Raw genomic sequence first — 13,052 nt, forward strand, 5'->3', positions numbered from 1 at the left:
CCCACAAGAATTAAAATTATTTCATTTTATAGCACTTGACAGTTTGCGAGCAGTTCAAAACACTTTTAGACTTATTGCACTACAGAAAGGCAATTTTCTAGTACCACCACTTTCATCAATCATTTAGTACAAGACTTTCAAAGCATAATTGAAACTTCTTTGATTTTTCTGAAAGCAAGGGACCTGCTATTTAGAATACACTGCTACTTGCACAGCACTCAAATACACCTGCAGACAGTTGTCAAATTGTTCAGATTAGTTTTAGTATTGGGAATAAAAGCTCCTGGGAATAAATGCATGCTTGAACAAAACCTAGGGAAAAAAAAAAACAACAACAAACCACCACAACAAAATAAAGTGAGAAGTTAAGGGGCTTGGTATTTTATAAGGCAAAGTTCCCTATGAAATCTACTCTTGGATAAAGAGTTTTTCCTTTTCTTCAATAATTTGTCATCCTAAAACATAGCAGCTGAGCAATGGCAGACCTTGTGGTCTAAGGCCACAGGAAAAACAAGGTTTGCAGGTGAGCTATTACAAGTGACACCAGTAATACCCTGGGTGGGGCAGGGGAAGAGAACCTTTATTTCTTTTTCTTTTAAAGTCCTCTTTTGGGGTTGAAACAGAAGAGTGACTTCAAAGCAAGGTGCAAAATAATATTCAAATTCAAAACCCTCAGTATTGTTATGTGTATTGTAACATACACATACATATACACACACCTCTGCATATGTCAGTGCTTACATCTGCTTGTACACAGTTGTCAGCCCCAAACACTTCACATTCAGTCTTCAGTCATCTTAGGGATGAGAGAGGGCCCTTCACATCAGGTTGTGCCCTGACGAGAGGGGTTTTCTCTCTCTAACCTCAGGATGGGCTGCCCCTCCTGGAATTCAACCCATGTACCCACACAGCTGTCTTTGACTGAATGGAATTTCCCTGGGCCTGTGCAGGGTCCGCTTGGAACACTCCATGCACCCATTTGCTTCAAAGCCTCAGCAAGTAGCACCACGCTGGAATTTCCTTTTACACAGAAGTAATACCCAGATCTACTCTGGGAGATAAGGCAACACAGAAGTTATCTGGACAAAACACAAAGACGGTGAAAGTTAGAGTAAATCAGGCAGCTACGCTGAAAACCTCCTAAAGCCTGTCAGGTAATTTTATATTGGATTACTTTGATGCACTCTGTTGTGCCTACAAAGTTACCAGCCAGCCTGTTTTACTCCCTACCAGATAAAATCTCTGATTTTCTGCCAGAATCAGTGTTCTTTCAACATAGTTTCAGCTGTTGGTAGAAGGTATTTTTCTTCTCCAAGTTCTTGCTACAGTTTCATAACCAAAAAGACTCGTCTCCATAGTAAACATGTTGTTTTATAGATGTGTGTCACATGCATGGAGTCCAGGTGTTTAATAAAGGCAAACAAATATTGCAAATGTTATATTTTTAAAAATACACTTCTGTTTACTAATGACTACTAATAATTATCCTTGGTCAGATTCGAGCTTTGTTTTCCTCTCCCATCACTCATACGCTTTGATAAGATGTATAATTAAAACAAAAAGACAACACAAAAACAGCAACAGATTACATTTCTGGATCAATGCGATGATAAACAAAATAAGATTAAAGCACACCACTGCAGAAGCACATTTGACGGTAAACCTCACACAGATGGTTAATATATATGTGTGTGTGTGTGTGTGTGTGTGTGTGTGTGTGTGAATACACTGTTTATGTTTTACTCTGTCTTTAAAATAATCTTCTCCTTGGAAAGTACCTACTTTAATAATCACAATTTTTTTCCTGTTTAGTGTGGGAAACTTCTTCAAGTCTATGGAGCAACACAATTTTCATTTCTTCTTCAAATGCCCACTGCCACAATAACTCTTCTTTCAAATTAAAACGAGGATACGACCTTTTTCCAAAAGCAAATGGGAGTATAAGGCATTTAAACAAGAAGTCAGAGAATGAGCAAAGAAGTCAAAGGCCACAAACATACCTCATTCACAACAATATATGCCAGGATCAAAATTCATTCCCACATCCCATTACCATACTACCGAAGGAGTCCACAGAGGACTACAACTCTCCTTCCCTCCTCCTGGTAGCACCAACAAAAACGTAACTTGCTCCTGTTCCTAAAATGCAGGAGAACCAACCCAATTGCTTCTAGAACAATGAGACACAGCAGATGCTACTTTTCTCTGTGTGTAAGCATGAGGAATCACAAGTTTCAGTAACAGGAGACAAGACTCGTAATCCCCTCTCACATGTTACTTTTGGGTATGCTAATTGCCTATATCAAGCACTAGAGTTCATGTCTCTCACAGCATAGGAATTAGTAACTACTAGAAAGATCTGAATTTCAAGGTTGAGACACGCTGTGTCTCTTTTGCAAGGGACCACAGCATCAGAGTTCACAGCGTCTTACCTCTTCAAGCCCAACATCAGACCAAGACACAGGTGCTGTTTATAAATTCCCCTAAGAGGCATTTAAGCTATCAAAAAAATTGTGACTGCACATTTGATCCACATTTCGTAACTTCACAAACATTTCATTTCTACTGAGGCAAATTCTAAAAATTACATTATTCTGGGAATCATACTACATCAGCAGCCCAGTTGTTCCAAACAGTTCTTCTGTCAGATCAGATGTTATCTCTGTTTATAATCTAAGTGCCTATGAACAAAACAAAAACTATAAACTACACTCTTATGAGGTAAAGTCATCTTGCTCCTCCACTTTTCCGTGCATAAGATGCCATCCAGGATGCTTAGATATATAGTTTATTTTAGTCTTTAACAACAAGAAAATTAATTTGTAGCAACTCAGTAGCAACTACTGAGACAGTAAAGTTACAATTTTTTTTCTCCCTTTCATTGACAAATGTTACAAAATAAATATTATGGAAGACATTTAATTCAACTGTGCTAGTGCTTCAAGTGAGAGAAGAACAAAAATCAACACACATAGTACATACAAGAACTGACCTTGGAATTTCAGGTTGGGAACACTGAGACAAATTACCAGTGAATACACAAGAGTTCCATGAAGACTGAGAAATGAGGAAAACTTCCTTCACAATATTTTCCTATGTTCAAGTGAGTAGTAAAGAATCCTTTACTCAGTAACATATATAAACTGCTTTGATAATAGCCACAGATTTAGTTTTCAACTTCATAAAATGAATTTAATTCACTTTAAGGTGGATTTACTTTGAAAACCAAGAAGTGTTTCCTTCCTTTTTCGAAGACAGAGCTATTCAGCAAAATTATACCATGCACTACTGTGAGATTTAACATCTCTTAAGAAAGAAGAGCAGCCTGGTCTAGTGGTTGGCGAGGCAGCAGGGAGGTTGAAACTAGATGATCTTTGAGGTCCTTTTAAATCTAGGCCATTCTATGATTCTATGAAAGAAGGTTACAGGATCTTCAAGGACTCCTATATTTCAACAGGATAGTACTATGCCAGTAAGAAAATGAAAATAGTTTTGAGAAGTAATGGTTCTCATAGCACCTTTCTTCCATAGCTATAAGAGACACAAAGAATTTCCTATCTGTAATTGTTCAAACTGTGTTAGTTTTCTGTCCCTGTAAATCTAACACCCTTCGTTTTAGCAACTATCAAAATTGTTTCTCAACAGAGAATATTCTTGCACAAGAAGTTAGAGATTAGGATACACAAAGGGAATATTTCCTGTTCTACTCCAGAGAAGGTAATTAACATACTTTTTTGTCATAAATCCCTTCTGAAAATAAAATAGCCACATGTTGCACATTAGGGTGTGGCAGGGCTATACTCATTTCTGCCAAGTACGCAAAACTTTCTGCAAGTTTGTAGACAAGCACAAAACATTACTTCACTACTTACAGATAAAGCATGCCTACATCATCAGCTAATGGTTTAGTAACCGTGTTTGATAAACTCTGTTATTTGCATAGGTAAAAAGATCCTATAGCTACTGGGCACCTCCTAGAATGAGACCATTGTAGCAGTATAGCAGTACCTACCAAAGCAAATAAAGCAAGCAGAAGTATTTTCCATTTGTTGCTCTCCTCTATTTTCCAGCCTCCAGTTTGCAGAAGGAAACAATGCACGTGGATGTTTATGTGATAAAGTACAGCCACATCTTGCAAAGATCCAAACCCTGTGCCTCTGAATATTTCAGTTTTCGTGACTCAACTCTGACATTCCAAAGGAATACAAGTCCTTCCTGAACAATATGCACCTCACAATACTTAGTACATGCTCACAATAGAAACTGTGAGACATAGAGCTTGGAAGAATTTCTACATCCTTCAATTCTTCTCAACACAGTTGAGCACAACCATCTCAAAAGGAGATGGAAGTGCTGCCTCTATGCAAGTGAAAATGTAGTTCTCTCCCCTTGTATGAATCCACATATATGGGATCCAATACAGGGCGACTGTTCATAGCAAGAAGCTTCTTATACCACTTCTGTCATCACATCCCCTGTAGTTCTGCTTTCCTTCAGAAAGGGAAGAGAATCCACAACATAAGGAAGGCTGACTTACAGTGAGTGGGCAGTCCCTCAGAGCTGACCATGTAGAATACAAATCTCTTCTTCTTTTAGAGTGGTAGAAGCCCAAGCAATTCCATTAGGCAACACCTGGGAAGCTCATGGGAGTCTGCTGCTGGATCTGAAAACAAACATATCAGATTTAAAATAAACTTCCTGCTACTTTGTCCTCCCATACCTGGAAAGTATGAGGGAGCTAGGGAGCATGATCTATGAATATCTGGAAAGCTTTTTACTCTTTCCCCCCCCCTATTGTTGTTGTTAACTAAAACCTTTCCCTAAAACACAGCACCTATAACTACATCTTCCTCCCCTGACAGGTATACATTAGAAGCTCAAGTTAGCAAAACTCTCCTACAACTAAGCAACTAAGTTTTAGTCTACTAACACACAACCTGACTAACACATTTGTAACAGAAATCCTTCTTGCTCAAAGATGTCCAGAATTCTGCACAGCAGATGCAACTCTGCTTAGGGTATGGGAAACTCACTTTCACACATCTAGTCTGCACAAAAAAAGTAAAAAAATTCTGCATGGGAGGAGATGCTGGGGGTTACTACCATCTTTGAAAATCCTCACCATTATTCAGCCATTGCTTTCTAGCAACCAGCACACAGTTTCGTATTTAGTCAGATGCACTTTTTCTGAAGACAACCCAATTCTGCAGTTTTCACAGCCTGTAACACTTCTCTGTACAATATCAACACTGCCAATCAGAAAAGGCTTATGACAAAAGCAATGGATGTGCTCAGTTTGAGCTAAAAAGGATCAATATTTTAACCTGTTCCTACATTCATAGACTGTAGGCATAGTCATAGGCAACTGTAGGCATAGGCATAGGCAACTGTAGGCATAGGCATAGACATAGAAGTACAGGTCTTCATTCTGAGCATCTCAATTTGTGTTGAACCAAGTCAGCTCCCATAACAACCTGACGATAATCTTCCCAGAACTTTATCATCAGCAGAGGGCAAACTGGTGGCTGGGTACCACACAGCATTTACTGTTTACAAAAGCTAGTGTATCCTTAAGTTTCCCGCAGTGCTTTGATGCTTTCCAGATCATTCTTCAAGATCAACATGGAAGAACAGAATTCCTCAAATTATATGTACCCTTGATTCAAAACCATCATCCACTATGAACGTTTGAAATAAAAAGAAATACAAATTATAACTGCTAAAGCTGTATATATATAACTTCTAAACTCACAATTTAATGTTTCTACATGCTGTGAATAGACCATACAACTTCTTTTCAGAAGCAGAACTAAAATATTTTGCATTTGCTGAGTTAGTGGCACTACCGCCTTCATTTAGTATTATTCTTAAAACGTTGGCACGTTTTCCAAAGAATAAGAAAATAAATCCTTTTTTTCTGTTTTCAGCTCACTGAGCTCTGAGTAATACATTTGCCTTCTTTTATCAATTGTCTATATTTAATAACTCCTAATTTCATGTTTACACTTAATTCCTCGCTTCTTCTGTTTGTTACACTCCTAGAAATGCCACCACCACTCCCAGCTGGTTTGAAATCTAAACATCTGTGATCCAATTTTAGGATTTGGTCTTTTAACGTATGAGCTCGTGTATCAAAATATTAAGGCTGGAAAAACTGTGTTACCCATGGTATTTTATATTAATTCTAAGTTCTTTCATTTGCGCTGCCTTTTAAGATTGGTGACTTAAAACAGCTATTAATGCAATAGCCCGTTGACATTTTTAGCCTGTAGGAGCCTGCAGTGGGCAGAGGCGGCTGAAATAATAACATATTTGAGAGATGAACCAGCTTTACGAGTTTATTAGTCAGACTTTCCCAGATCTATGGCTGGCATCTTCCCCAGTATCTCAAAAATTAAGCTGTTTCACATTAAAAACTTCCAACCACTCACTCACTATAAACTTGTTAAGTTCAAGGCAATAGAACAACTTTATGATAAGCCCCTACAAATAAACACAAACACCTAGCTTTGAAAAACAGGGCCTTTAACTTTTTGAGTTGATGATACGAACAAAGTAAGAAAAACAGAAGGAATAATCCGATACAGATTAGTCTGAGAAAATTACATTACTCATCAGGAATATATTACATATCACACTGAAATAGCAGAGACCCTAAAGGGGACCCACACGGTCAGATCTTACGCAGCAATCCCAACAGGTCATAGGAAAAGAAAGCCAAGAGTTACACAGAATGGGACCTACAGCTCTCCATTTTCTTTTGCAGCCCCTTGTGCAGGAGTTTTGGCCCTGCCTTCACAACTGCAGAATTTATGACCTACATGCCACAGAGGACAAGCCCAGTATATGGGCATTCACCTTGAATGATGTTCCTAAAGGTACCTGAGAAGTCCATCAGGGAACAGAGGCATTTCAGACTGTCTGTGCAAACAAAATACACTTCTTTTTTTTAGGGAGGGAGAGGAATATAGCATAGCATAAAACATCATCTCCTCTCCTCCTAGGAGATAAAGATCAGATTCGAGATCTGGAGGACAAAAGCAGTAGTTCTTTGATCATGCAGATATCCATATAACTCCAGTCCTTTTATAACTCATCTAACGAACAGGCCAACAGGTAATAAGTTATTCTCGTTAAAAAACATTTTGTTGCTGAGTATTTTGCAATATAGGTGCACACTTCCTTAAATCATCAGGGAAATCCAGACCAGATGAACTGTACCACTTCACAGCCTGTTGGTCGATCTATGGTTTACATTTTTTTGTACTTCTGAAAGAAAAAAAAAATGCCCACTTGTGGAGACCCAACACAGAACTTCTCACCATCACTTTCACAGACATCAGAACAATTCGAGTGTGATACACTGGAATAGAATGACAAAAGGAAGACCAAACATCACTCCCAGTGGGGAGCTACAGCTCATGTGAACATCATAGAAAGGCGCTCATTTAATGCAGAATGAAGGAAATCAATTACGTGGCACCTAAGGAAATTAAAAAAAAAAGAAAAGAATACGCAGTAGTTGATTTTTTCACAACTCCACAACAATTCACTGAGCTGTTTTATGCAGCTTATCTACAATTGGTACATCACATTTCTAAATATTTCTGGAAAAGCCTGTAACAAACGAATAACACACCTGGCAATTAGATGTCATTTGGTACAAGCGTGCAGCAGGCAGAACTGGGCCCTTCACGAGTGACTGGCCAATTCCCTCACCTTCTCAATGTTTGCCATTTGTTCCTGCTGCAATTCCTAGTCAAGCCAGTAGCAACATGACTGGAATGAGATTGGGAAATTAATCCAAGTAACTCAAGTAATTGAGCTAATAACTCAGACAGGAAAAAAGCCAGATTTTTAGCCACACTGTTAGCTGAACCAACTCAGTGCATGGATGCCAATACCCATGCAATAAAAAGAACAAACCAAGCAGCTGCACACAGGAGCACAGACAGCAGCTACCCCATTTTTGGAAGTGGCATGAAATTATGCTGATTGACACTGAAAATGGAACTGGGAACAAAGTAGCAATAAGAAAGCATCTTGCCAGAATCACAGCCTGCAATAAGCATGGTTCTAAATTCAGTTTGATGCATGTGAGCAAAAGCCATCAGTAATGCCAGGTCTGACTGAAACCACACATTAACATCTTACAGTCTGCATGATAGATAAGCTAGTTACAAATGCCATTATGTAGTGCTAGCTTTAATTGCTCCAATTCCAAGCTAAATATAACTTGGAATCTAATAGCTCCCCCTCAGCTTTTCTGTCTGAAAAGAAGAGGAAAAAAATTCAAGATAGAAAAAGCAAATAGGTATACCCAACTGCACATCATCACAGAGAGAAAGGAAGCAAACCACTGAGTCAATTAAGTTGGGAGTCTCAAATACTCATGCAGCACTCCTGGTTGCAGCAGGCTGCTGTTTGCTCTCCTATCAACCACTCTGGCTCCAATTACAGCCAGTGAGTGAAGCACACGTACCTGCTCCTGTCCAAGCACTGCCATTTCTCTGCTCTGTTAGCAGGCTGTACTGAATCCCACTTGCCCAATGCTTCCAGTTGAGGTACTACCCTGGTACCCATGTGCTTTTCTCTGTGTACTACCTGGCTCAGCAGCACAGGTGAAGAAGACAAGGGTAAGTGTCCTCCTGCACACATATGCAGCTTGATCCTCACCTGCTGCTTTCGTATTGGCATTACATATATGAGGGGTCCAACAGCTGCTACAGCAGCAGAGACTACACCAGTCTGATAAAGGCATGAAACAAGTCATTCTGCCTTCTTGCACCAAATCAGGATTTTGAAAAACTTAAATGCAAAGTTCTGTGGAACAGGCTTTAATTTCCCTCTCTGAACTGATAAAGGCAGAAAATTTGGCTGACAACTAGAAATGTGTCCTACAGATTCAGCATTTTTATTAATCAGCATTATAAGTCATTATGCAACTGAAGTTCCCCACTTTTTCTACTGTTCAAGGCCAGGGTAGAGACATAAATCACTGCTGTAATGACAGACAACAGACTTCCCACTGACTGCAACACCTTTCTACACCTCCCTCCTCAGTGTCATCACCTGCCTTTTCCCCCTCCTCCACCTATTTTTCCTCTCTGACTTTATCTATCCTCTGCTCATCTTACTGAGGTGAGGTCTTAATTTAAAAAAGCAAACAAACAAACAACCCTCCCTCCCCCCCAAGAAAAAAGTGACCTTATTTTTAAGAATTCTGGTTGTCTTCATCCCTTGTCTGTGGTGCGTGCAGACAAGAATGTTGCTATTTATGGAAAAAAAGTATTCATCAGACCATAAGAATTACTGAATGTGGCATTAGAGACGAAAAGAAGGGCCAGCTGACTCCAGCCCTGCTTGCCTTGCAGAGCTGTGCATGCACTGCAGGAGCACAGCTGGAACTCTGTCAGGAGGAACCTTCTGCACTGAACAAGCCCAAAGCCAGTATCCCACACTTCCTGTCCCCTGGCCTACCACTTCTGAGACAAGAAGCAGGCTGGATAGAACAGGTTAAAGGAACTGGGTGTATTTGTTGTTTATGGTAAGAAACGTTAAAGCAAACCTCCTGACATGAGCTGTTCTACATTAGAACATCCACGCTCTCCTCCTAGCAGAGCTGACACAGAGCAGAAGAGAAGGAAGGCTCCCTGCTGTCAGTGCAGAGGCAGACTTCTGCCATCCACTTCTGGTAAATGCAGTAACAAAGCCACTAACACTTTGCTTTCTGAGGTAGCAGACCAAGATATGGATAAACAATACCAAGCATAGGGATGAATGCTCTAGAGACTTAATACAAAGACCTTCTGCCACTCTCACAGGCAGCATTTTTGTTTTAAAACCTTGCCAATCACAACAGCCTATTTGGTAATTCAGCACAGTTGGATATTTAAAAAATAGCTGCATACTCAACATCATGCACCTCTTGTGGATAAAAGCTCTCCTAGTTATTATATGGTAACTGCAGTGACCCAGGACTCAGTGTCCTGCTGGCTGGCGGTGGCACCCAGGCACAGGCAGCACGGGGCAGCCTGCCAGGGGTGGCTGCACAAGCCATCTCCCATCCATGTTTAAAACCACTGTACAAAATGTAGTAGAGAAGAGATGCACCACATGTTGCCTTTTAAAAGAGGTTCAGAAAAAAAAAAAGAAAAAGAAAAGAAAAAGCACAGAAAGATGAAAAAGCAGTGGCCAACGGCCAAAGCAAACACAGGATTTGTCTGGGAAAGGAAGCATACAACTGCAATAACCTGTAACCATCCAGTAAATCTGGATCTGAAGATTAGAGAGAAAAGATACTAGAAAAAGGTGATTTGTTCTCTTGTCCTCGGTAATACGGAGGTTTTACTTTCCTCTCCAAAATTAGAACAGCTGTGAAGGTATAAGCCCTTCTCCTGTTCCTCTCAGTCTCACACCTGCACACAGAGACACACAGAAGCAGAGAACATTCAGTTTTAAGTCAGGACAATCGAAACTTCAATGTTTACAAAACTTCCATGGAAACAGTAACGTAACTGCTTTTCCATTAATTAAAACAACGAAACTCATGAGAATAAAATTTCTGTCATTGTCCAGAAGCTGCAACCTACTCAAAGTTGGCTTATTCAAAGAATTTTTCCTGCACAAACAAACAGAAATAGCAACGGCCCATTATGTGTCTACACATTCCAGAATGCATTCATTTACCAGATGCTTTTCTCTGCATCTTGTGACCTGCAAGATTGCTTCATTCAGCTGTAATAATAGCTGGGGAAAAATTCTGGCAACAGCTATTGCTATATATGTGACATTATGGGGAAATTAAAATATGTATTTATATATATTTTCACTTCTATATGACTATACGTTTTCTCTCATACAAATATTTCTCTGTAGATATATGCACACTTAATGTGAATTTAGATAGACATCTCAAGTCACATTTAGGTGAATGTTTTCACCATCAGATCTAATAATTCACAAAAGAAGGCCTTCTGCCCTCCTCTTTGCACTTCAGGTACTTCCCTGCTGAGCCAAAGCTGTCATTCTCCCGGGTGTTGAAGGTTCCTCAAAAGACAGTTGGAGAACAAATTGGGAGGAAAAGCCCTGAAGGTTATTTATGTAGCAAGACTTCAAACAACCGATCCAGCTGCATCTCAGGTGATTTAAGGGAAATTAAAATAACAAAGAGAGAAAGGTGGATGAAACTCCAGAGTACTCGGAGTTACTTGTGGCAACTTTCCTCGTGAATGGACTCCATTCATGAGATCAAGACGCTGAACCTGGGGGACCAGGCGACACACCCGCGAAGGGACTGACAGATGGAAGTGAGAAGTGAAAGTTATTGGGCGCCCACGCAATGCTGACATGCAGCCTCACTGCGCTAGCAGAGGGAAATGAGGATGTGGCCAAGAAGGATTCTTATCTCCGATCACTCGACAGAAGACAAAGCCCTAACATAGATGGCAGCAGGGGTCAGGCAGACAAGCAGACTGTCCAGTCATATTTGCATGACCGCATCAGATGTTTTGAAGTATCGGTGTACCGGTTTAAAAATAATAATAACAAAAGAGGGGAAAAAAGAAAAAAGGCCTGTACTACAAAACGGAAGAACTTGAATTGGGTATTAAATATAAGGCTAAAAATAACAGGGACAAGAGAGCCTTAGCAGCTAAAGCACATCTTGTTATTCAGAAAAAAAACAGAAGTGGATGTATGGGTGATGCATATCTACACAACTTTAAACTGTGATAGGCTAAAATAGATACAATATATAAAACTGAGACATTACAAAGTAAGAATAAGCTCTTTTTTGGTCCAAAAAGGCACTTTAAAGAAAAACTGTCCTGTTATGGAGCGCCGCAGGTCTGCAATGGATCCCAAAAATCCACCTTTGTTCCAGATTTAATTATAGTTGGAGGGAACTGTGCATTACAGGAGATTAACTTCTCTAACAAGTGAATAAGGAGCAAAAGGAATTAGCTGAAGAAGTCAGGCAGGTTGAGGAATTCTCAAATCCACACCAGAACTGCTGAGCTGCTGCAGAAACCAGCCTGGAAATCCCTCATGGGATGCAGTGTGCAGTAGACAACTTCTAAGATGAAAGAGCCTGAATAGATGGGCCTCTCCAAACCTCCCTAACGGCAAGCAAGGAACTGATTAAAGACATTGCACATCATACCTTAAAGTGCAGGAATAAAGATAAACCTTCTCTCCAAAAAATGATTTATAAATGAATTTAAAGTGAATCTCCTCACCAAAACATCAAAATTTCAACTTGACTCATGAATTTTTTTGTGAAGGGGTATGAGGAAGGAGGGGGGTTAAGGATGCTTACAGAATATTAATTTCAAAAAGTTGCAGATCAAAGAAATAATACTTTTTGGAATCTATGTTTAAGCAACTGAGCACACGTAGCATTTGATATGAGATTTGATGGTATTTTCTTACTGATTCAAGGACAGATTTTCAAAGATGAGAATACTTTGCATGCTCCCATCTCCTGAATCTCAGCAATTCCCAGAGTTTTGGAGGCTGATACACACAAACAGGCATTTTTAAACCTCTGTGCAGGGATCAGAACACTTCTCTTCAACTCCCCAGAAGAGAGCAATCGGGATGAAAATTATAACTTGGTTACAAATTACGTGAACCTTTTAATTTAATTATTTAAATGTAAGCTATTAAATGAATATATAGTACTTTCCTCTTTTCTGCATAAGGCTCACATTACAGATACTGTCAGATGAAACTGACTTACATGTTTAAGTTTTACTTCTGGGAACTCACCCATATCCTGTCATCTCCTTCTTAACAAGTAGTCCAGTATACTTCCCTCCACAAAGACATGACTGTAATTCAGCTAATTTCCTTACGATCACTTCCTGCTATCAAAAGCATGAGAAGAGATCATAGTTCTTTCTTTCACAGAAGAAAAAAGACTCCCGTGTTTCAGCTTGTGAGCCTTTACAATCTAACCTGTAAATCCAATGCAAATCTAACATAAACAGCAAGCCATTACAACTCAGTCAGCACGGACATGAGATGTGCCAGAGTTTCCCTTCCACCAG

At 39.6% G+C, this 13,052-nt stretch overlaps 1 protein-coding gene across 17 annotated transcripts in view; it reads right to left on the reverse strand.

Annotated features, from left to right (window-relative positions):
- The window catches only part of OSBPL3 (oxysterol binding protein like 3), a 90,055-nt gene that overhangs the window by 67,266 nt on the left and 9,737 nt on the right, over positions 1-13,052 (reverse strand). For 16 of the 17 annotated variants that reach the window (XM_015281837.4, XM_015281835.4, XM_004939354.5 and 13 more), the window contains exon 2: positions 4,538-4,663. The exons of the other annotated variant lie outside the window; for it this stretch is intronic. The gene's annotated coding sequence lies outside the window, so the exon portion shown is untranslated. The remainder of the gene's footprint in view (positions 1-4,537; positions 4,664-13,052) is intronic. 17 annotated transcript variants of the gene reach the window in all.

This window comes from Gallus gallus, chromosome 2 (genome assembly GCF_016699485.2).
Source record: "Gallus gallus isolate bGalGal1 chromosome 2, bGalGal1.mat.broiler.GRCg7b, whole genome shotgun sequence".
NCBI classification, from domain to species: domain Eukaryota; kingdom Metazoa; phylum Chordata; class Aves; order Galliformes; family Phasianidae; genus Gallus; species Gallus gallus.